The 6,250-nt window shown below is 40.5% G+C and overlaps 1 long non-coding RNA gene across 1 annotated transcript; it reads right to left on the bottom strand.

Moving 5' to 3' along the window:
- Positions 1–2,500: 2,500 nt before the first annotated feature.
- On the bottom strand, positions 2,501–5,987 carry LOC306926425. Its single transcript, XR_013790379.1, has 5 exons — positions 5,863–5,987; positions 4,834–4,885; positions 4,167–4,328; positions 3,423–3,515; positions 2,501–3,327 (listed from the first exon to the last, which is right to left on the bottom strand). It is a non-coding gene; the product is annotated as an uncharacterized lncRNA (long non-coding RNA).
- Between the last annotated feature and the right edge of the window lie 263 nt (positions 5,988–6,250).

Genomic DNA, 6,250 nt, shown 5'->3' with positions numbered 1-6,250 from the left:
TGCGGTTTGGACTGCGAATGCCAGCAGAGACTTCTGAATCCTCTATCATTACGTCTTTATTTGTTAACCATTTTTAAAGCCTATAATACACTTCTTTGACCGGGGTCCCTCAGGGTTCCATACACGGTCTGTTAATTTGTCCCTTCTGTGACAAAAATAGCTGATGTATTATAGTACAAGCTCACGACAACGCTTCTTCACAGAATGGTTGCCTATATTACGGCACAATCCAGAATACGGAGCGCTTTTAACCCATTTCGACCGAGACCAGATTGTCTTCTAAATCATGACAGTTTTCTGAAAAACCCATGTTTCTATGTCAGTGGTTCTCAAACTATTTCATGTCAAGGACCCCCAGAATTATATGTATTTGGCCGCCGACCCGCATCTCAAAATATGTTGTTCCAGGGACCCACCCAGAAGCAAAGATTTGAGTTTAAAGAATATATATTCAAAGATTTGCGGCACATGTTCACGATTTTAGAAAATAGCCGCGCTATGAGCTTGTAGATCTGCTATTTTTCAACAGCTGAAGTATAATGCTTAAAACACCAAAAGGGGTTCCCGCCCAGAATCGGTTAACGTGCGCCCTTCAAAAAACGGCAAAGGCCAAGAAAAGGTGAGGACCGTTGTGGTGGTGCAATACAGCATGCTATCAAAATGCTAATCTACCTTATAACAGCCCCGCTCCGCAACATGGCCTATGCATGTACGGAATGCTAAGTCTTTTTATGGGATGGAAGAAGTACCCATGCACGCATGTTTTACTTAAGGAACGACATTGATACTGCAATGTAGAAAATAAATACCCTGTTACAAGACAAATTTTGACAAATTCCAGTATTCAAAATGAAATTGGGTACAAAAGTGTTGGCATCAAAATGCATTTAAAAGTACAACCATGTATAAAGTAGCCTACTCATTGTGCAGAAGTTAAAAATGTTTAAAAATTCAAAAACATATGCACAGAGAAAGAGAAAACTCAAATTGTACTCAAGTGCAGTACACTTGACCCTGCTGGAAAAACCAGCATGTATGACCAGCATAACCAGCATACCAGCATACCAGCAAAACCAGCATATGTTGTGTTTTGGTGCTGGTATGCTGATGACCAGCATGGGATGCTGGGATGCTGGTATGCTGGTGACTAGCATGGGATGCTGGGATGCTGGAACAGCATGGGATGCTGGTATGGGATGCTGGGATGCTGGAACAGCATGGGATGCTGGTATGGGATGCTGGGATGCTGGTCACCAGCATGGGATGCTGGTGACCAGCATGGGATGCTGGTGACTAGCATGGGATGCTGGTGAGCCCACCCCTGGGGGGTGTCGACCATCACCCTATGACACCAGCTATACAGTTCGGCAGAAATTCCACTTCTCTTTCAATCACAGCAGAGACAACACTCATCACTTCAGCAAGGAGCTACCAACAATACACTGAAAAAAATAGAATTCATCCAATTGATTATTATATAGCAACTTGTTGCAATTCGTTTTTTGAGTTGAGTCAATGTTGTAGCTTAAATCGTTGACAGAACAAAAAACTTTCCGTTGGCTTATTCATTCAGCCAATTGCAAATTTCCAGTTTAAAATGTTGACAGAACGAAGAACTTTTCATTGGCCATTAATTCAGCCAATTGCAATTTTCCAGAATAAAATGTTGACAGAACGAAGAACCTTTCATTGGCTATTAATTCAGTCAATTGCAATTCTCCATTTTAAAATGTTGACATAACGAAAAACTTTTCATTGGCCATTAATTCAGCCAATTGCAATTTCAGTTTAAAATGTTGACTGAACAAAACCCTATGTTGGCTTATTAATTCAGCCAATTGACACAATTTAGTTATCGCCACTTGTGTAATACACTCAGTCAACTAGTACTGGTTATTTAGGCATTAAAACAAATTATTTTACATTACAACATAATTGATTGAATTAAATGTACTATTTATTTAAAAGTACCAATAACATTGGGAACATATTCACTATCTTCACAATACTTGTCACAGTAAACTATAAATTCAGTGCAAAAGTGCCATCATATGGCATCAAAATACTGTCACCATGTTCAGTGCAAATGCCTTCTGTGCAAGTACCAATAACATTGGGAACAACAATGTTCAATATCTCCACAATATTCGTCAGTGCAAATGTGCCATCATATGGCATCAAAATACTGTCACCATGTTCAGTGCAAGTGCAACCATTGGCAACATACATTCTATAACCGCATGTAAAATAAATCATTGTCTGACTTATATGGCTTATGACAAGCTTAACAATTCTTGTAGTGGTTCTCAAACTTTCTTTTTAAGGTCAGGATCCCAAATTGAAACAAATTAACCCCCCCCCCCATTTGTATTAAAATGTTCACAATATTAGTTCAAATCCCCCAATTATTCAACTGTTTTAGAAAATATCCAATCTACATGCTCACAACGCACCACAACGCCTTTTGAGCTTGTAGATCAGCTACCTTCAAACAGCCAAAGTATATGATAAAGGTTGATTTTTATGCCATTGTAAGTAATTGTTGAGAATTCCCTTCAGGACCCCATTTTGAGAACCACTGTCTTAAAGTTCTGAAGTCTGTAACAATATGTAAAAAGTAAAAAAGTTAAATGTGGCCTTTAGTTTTAGTTTAGTAGAGACATAGTTAAGATTTGAAACATTGTGTATTACTGAGACAATATGTTTCTCAGTGTCTCAACGTGTGTTGAACATTTCTCGCTTTTGCACAGCCTCAAAGAAGAACTTCCAACGTGGTGGATACTCGAGACAGTTTGGTTCTAAAGTCAATCTTGTGCAACACCTTATGCAGATCCATTTGGCAAAATAAAGAAAAAAGTCTATATCTGAGACATAGTTAGATGTAGACCCCATCTTGTGCAACGCCCGTACCCCTTATGCAGATCCATTTGGCAAAAAGAAGAAGAAAAAAAGGTCTATGATGAGACATAGTTGGAAGTCTGAGATTCAACTTCAAAACAATCGGATCTAAAACATTGTCTATTACTGAGACAATAAGTTTCTCAGTGTCTCAACGCGTGCTGAACATTTCTCCGCATCCAGAGAGAGGAACAGCTTTTGCACAGCCTCAAAGAAGAACTTCCAACCTGGTGGATACTCGATGTGGAGCGCATAAATAAGGCCAAAGAGAACAGCGAAGGCACTTGGAACATCTGGAAGGCCGTCAACGACCACTTAATCCTCCAATACCACCGCAGCTTGTAGCGCCGAGTCTGGGCCTCCTGGAAGCGCCACGATCTCCAGAATAGCCATACGGACGCCACTGGTGTGCATGTCCACATCGTCTCTCTAGATTGGAGCACATTAACAAAAAATGAACATTAAGAAATATCCCAAAATGACAATGAGGTGGATTTTCATTGATTGCTGAAATGCTGATTTACCTGACAGGTCTGAACAATTGGATCCTTTTCCTTGAGAAAGAACTGCAGTCCTTTGAGTGCCACCACCCTCCTGTGTCTTATGATATATGTGGTCTACATACCAAGAAAAGAACATGAGTTAGAATTTGATTCAAATAACTGCACAACATTGCATGCTTTATTCATTGATAATCTACTCCAGACAGGACAGTGCTGATGATAACCATGTGGGAATTCCAATCAAGAAATAGATCTGTAATTACTTTTGTTAAAAAAGCAAGGAATATAAAAACCAGCTGTCTGATAATCAAAGATACTTTCTAACCACTGATTCCCATGATCTCTACTATCAGTTATACAAAATATCTTCACAGAAAATAGCCAAATTACAAGCTCACATGTCGCAAAGGTGCATGTGTGAGATTGTAGATGTGCTATTTTTGTGTGTTCCACCAGAATAGGGACTATATAGTGGCATGCGGTTAAAGGCATAGACATAAAAACCTAGTTCATTGGAGCGACCTGTAAAAAAACAACAGAGCGGAAGTGAGGATGGCACTCTGCCACTCAAAGTGACTACTGGCCAATCAGTGTGTCTTTTCATGAGTTGTCAGAATATAGGGTGCGTTCGAATAAACGAACGACCAGAGGGCACAGCAGTGGCCTTAGTTCTATATCTGAACGCACCCTGGGTTAACGAAAAGACCCGTCCCCAACTGCCTCTGATATTTTAAGACCCTTTTGGGCATTATTTCTCCATCTCACCTGGTCATCAAGGCTCTCCAACAGGACCTTTAACTTCTCTTGACTGGGGTGGTGTGCTCTGGAGCGGTAAACTTGAATCAGGCCTCTGGTGTGCTCATCCAGCGTCGAGAGGAATGTTGAGATCAAGTCAACTCCTGTGATTCTTTTGAATTCGGCATACACCTGCAAAACAAAATTAGATAATGGATAAGACAGAATTGTACATCCTAAGACAGGTCATGTAGCTATCATAACTTCACATATCTAGCATCACAACAGTTGCTCAGGAGATGGAGTGTCTGTGAGTCAGACACTGCCATTGAGCAGGTTGGTACTTTGCATGTGGTTGTCTCGGTTAGGGTTAGGGTGCAAGGGTTTGGGTTAAAGTTACAGTTTATAAAAGGGCAGGCAACAGTGATTTTGTCATTTGTTAGATGTCCTGTAAGGTGTTTGAAATATGTCTTTTCATCACAGACCTCATTAAATTCACAAATGTCACACTTAACTGTAGCACTCTTCTGTTCTTTTAGGCTGGGATTGAGGAAATATTGTACATTTTCCAATACATTTGTGAAATGGCTTTAATTATTTGACAATGGATAAGTTACAGCTACGACAGTTAAAATGCTGCTTCAGTATTGACTTCACAATGTCATAATAATATATAGATATTAACTTATATACATACAGTAGGAGTCCTCCCAGAGAACCTGGCAAGTAGGACAGGAAACTGGAGTGACCTGGAACATAATGAAAACAGAACTACTAAGTTAACCCATTCAGGACCGGAACGCCTTTGTGTTTTAAGCATCATGTTATACTAAAAATAGCAGATCTACAAGTTCATAGCGCGGCACCGAGCCACACTACGAGCTTGTAGATCTGCTATTTTAAAAGAAGAAAAACGTGAAAATGTGGTGCAAATCTTTGAATGCATGTTCTTTCACAGCGAATGTTTTTAACTGCTTCTGGGGGGGTCCCTGGAACAACATATTTTCAGATGGGGGTCAGCGGCCATTTCCATATGATTTCTGGGGTCCTTGACATGTAATGTTTGAGAACCACTGACATAGCAACAGGTTTTTCAGAAACTTTAGGATTTAGAATGGAGTTCCAGGGGGTCCCCAACTTAATTATAGTTTGGAACCAAATGGACCTTTATGGGACTGTAACTCAGTGATACAAATGGAACCAAATGGACCCTTATGGGGCTGTAACTCAGTGATACAAATGGACCCTTATGGGGCTGTAACTCAGTGATACAAATGGAACCAAATGGACCCTTATGGGGCTGTAACACATTGATTTTACAATATAAATTGGGAGTCCCAGAGATAGAAATGCCATTAAATGGTGGTTGGTTGGTAGACTAATGCATGTCAAACTGCATGGGGGTCCGCGGGATAATTAGTGTCAATTTGGGGGTCCTTGACATGAAAAAAGTATGGGAATCACTGGTCGAGGAGTACTCGCAGTGACCACTGACCAGAGAACCTGGCGTGCAAACATCTAACAAATAAACAGCTATTAAAGTTCTATAGCTGTCTCCTCGAAGTTAGCAAGCTAGCGCTTAGCTTAGCCTTCCCCAGCTATCCCCGGTGGTGAATCTAGCTAAGATAACGTTAGCCACTATTAGCTGCTAACGGCTAGCCAACACTTGAAATGAATAGAAATTTCGGACAAATGGAAAAGAAAAAACACACCAAGTGTTTCTTACCTCTGCCTCCTCGTTGAGGTCGTCCACACTTCTTCTCTCACACCGTCACACAAACAGTAAACTTAAATTAATAAAAACGTGGGTCCCTGGCCTAGTTTACTGTTGTTTTAGGCGGGCGGTCTCAGCTCCAATGTGCATTACCGTAACTGCTCTGCTATACGCGCATCGCAATACACGGTTACCGTAAATGACGCCGCCCCCATCTTGTTGACCCAATGTTTGACACATTCTTCAATCCATTGACCCAATTAACATAATGTTAGTTGAATCAAAACAGCCATTGTGGGTATTCACCCAATTAGATTGCCGCCCCCATCTTGTTTATTCCTCACAAAGATGCCATTGACATCTCAAATGGTCAAATAAATATCTGATTGAGGAATATAAT

The sequence above is a fragment of the Electrona antarctica genome (assembly GCF_951216825.1).
Source record: "Electrona antarctica genome assembly, chromosome: 7".
Taxonomy (NCBI): Eukaryota; Metazoa; Chordata; class Actinopteri; order Myctophiformes; family Myctophidae; genus Electrona; species Electrona antarctica.
The sequence above is the reverse complement of the archived record's forward strand: the minus strand, read 5'-3'. Positions and strand labels throughout refer to the sequence as shown.